A 2500-nucleotide genomic window follows, 5' to 3' on the forward strand; every position below is an offset into this window, starting at 1 on the left:
GCTGCTGTCTGCTGCTGCTGCTGCTGCTGCTGCTGCTGTCTGCTGCTGTCTGCTGCTGTTTGCTGCTGCTGCTGCTGTGTGCTGCTGCTGCTGTCTGCTGCTGTCTGCTGCTGTTGCTGTCTGCTGCTGCTGCTGCTGTCTGCTGCTGCTGCTGCTGTCTGCTGCTGCTGCTGCTGCGGCTGCTGTCTGCTGCTGCTGCTGCTGTCTGCTGCTGCTGCTGCTGCTGTCTGCTGCTGCTGCTGCTGCTGCTGCTGTCTGCTGCTGCTGCTGTCTGCTGCTGCTGCTGTCTGCTGCTGCTGTCTGCTGCTGCTGCTGCTGCTGTCTGCTGCTGCTGTCTGCTGCTGCTGCTGTCTGCTGCTGTCTGCTGTCTGCTGCTGCTGCTGTCTGCTGCTGCTGCTGCTGCTGCTGCTGCTGCTGCTTTGCTGCTGTCTGCTGCTGCTGCTGCTGTCTGCTGCTGCTGCTGCTGCTGCTGCTGCTGCTGCTGTCTGCTGCTGCTGCTGCTGCTGCTGCTGTCTGCTGCTGCTGCTGTCTGCTGCTGCTGCTGTCTGCTGCTGCTGCTGTCTGCTGCTGCTGCTGTCTGCTGCTGCTGCTGTCTGCTGCTGCTGCTGTCTGCTGCTGCTGCTGCTGCTGCTGCTGCTGCTGCTGCTGCTGCTGCTGCTGCTGCTGCTGCTGTCTGCTGCTGTCTGCTGCTGCTGCTGCTGCTGCTGTCTGCTGCTGCTGCTGCTGCTGCTGCTGCTGTCTGCTGCTGCTGCTCTGCTGCTGCTGCTGTCTGCTGCTGCTGCTGTCTGCTGCTGCTGCTGTCTGCTGCTGCTGCTGCTGCTGCTGCTGCTGTCTGCTGCTGCTGTCTGCTGCTGTCTGCTGTGCTGCTGCTGCTGTCTGCTGCTGCTGCTGTCTGCTGCTGCTGCTGCTGCTGCTGCTGCTGTCTGCTGCTGCTGCTGCTGCTGCCTGCTGCTGCTGCTGCTGCTGCTGCTGCTGCTGCTGCTGCTGCTGCTGCTGCTGCTGTCTGCTGCTGCTGCTGCTGCTGCTGCTGCTGTCTGCTGCTGCTGCTGCTGTCTGCTGCTGCTGCTGCTGTCTGCTGCTGCTGCTGCTGCTGCTGTCTGCTGTCTGCTGCTGCTGCTGCTGCTGCTGTCTGCTGCTGCTGCTGCTGCTGCTGCTGCTGCTGTCTGCTGCTGCTGCTGCTGCTGCTGTCTGCTGCTGCTGCTGTCTGCTGCTGCTGCTGTCTGCTGCTGCTGCTGCTGCTGCTGCTGTCTGCTGCTGTTGCTGCTGTCTGCTGCTGCTGCTGTCTGCTGCTGTCTGCTGCTGTCTGCTGCTGCTGCTGCTGCTGTCTGCTGCTGCTGCTGCTGTCTGCTGCTGCTGCTGTCTGCTGCTGCTGTCTGCTGCTGCTGTCTGCTGCTGCTGCTGTCTGCTGCTGCTGTCTGCTGCTGCTGCTGCTGTCTGCTGCTGCTGCTACTGTCTGCTGCTGCTGTCTGCTGCTGCTGTCTGCTGCTGCTGCTGTCTGGTGGTGCTGCTGTCTGCTGCTGCTGCTGTCTGCTGCTGCTGCTGTCTGCTGCTGCTGCTGCTGCTGCTGCTGCTGCTGCTGCTGCTGCTGCTGCTGCTGCTGCTGCGGTCTGCTGCTGTTTGCTGCTGTCTGCTGCTGCTGCTGCTGCTGCTGCTGTCTGCTGCTGTCTGCTGCTGCTGCTGCTGCTGCTGCTGCTGCTGCTGCTGTCTGCTGCTGTCTGCTGCTGTTTGCTGCTGTTTGCTGCTGCTGCTGCTGTGTGCTGCTGCTGCTGTCTGCTGCTGTCTGCTGCTGCTGCTGCTGCTGTCTGCTGCTGCTGCTGCTGTCTGCTGCTGCTGTCTGCTGCTGCTGCTGTCTGCTGCTGCTGCTGTCTGCTCCTGCTGCTGTCTGCTGCTGTCTGCTGCTGCTGTCTGCTGCTGCTGCTGTCTGCTGCTGCTGCTGTCTGCTGCTGCTGCTGTCTGCTGCTGCTGCTGTCTGCTGCTGCTTCTGTCTGCTGCTGCTGCTGCTGCTGTCTGCTGCTGTCTGCTGCTGTTTGCTGCTGTCTGCTGCTGCTGCTGCTGCTGTCTGCTGCTGTCTGCTGCTGCTGCTGCTGCTGTCTGCTGCTGCTGCTGTCTGCTGCTGCTGCTGTCTGCTGCTGCTGCTGTCTGCTGCTGCTGCTGTCTGCTGCTGCTGCTGTCTGCTGCTGCTGCTGTCTGCTGCTGCTGCTGCTGTCTGCTGCTGCTGTCTGCTGCTGCTGCTGTCTGCTGCTGCTGCTGTCTGCTGCTGCTGCTGCTGTCTGCTGCTGCTGCTGCTGTCTGCTGCTGCTGCTGCTGCTGCTGCTGTCTGCTGCTGCTGCTGTCTGCTGCTGTCTGCTGCTGCTGTCTGCTGCTGCTGCTGCTGTCTGCTGCTGCTGTCTGCTGCTGCTGCTGCTGCTGCTGCTGCTGTCTGCTGCTGTCTGCTGCTGTCTGCTGCTGCTGCTGCTGTCTGCTGCTGTCTGCTGCTGCTGCTGTCTGCTGCTGTTTGCTG

Source organism: Amblyomma americanum, chromosome 8 (genome assembly GCF_052857255.1).
Source record: "Amblyomma americanum isolate KBUSLIRL-KWMA chromosome 8, ASM5285725v1, whole genome shotgun sequence".
Classification (NCBI taxonomy): domain Eukaryota; kingdom Metazoa; phylum Arthropoda; class Arachnida; order Ixodida; family Ixodidae; genus Amblyomma; species Amblyomma americanum.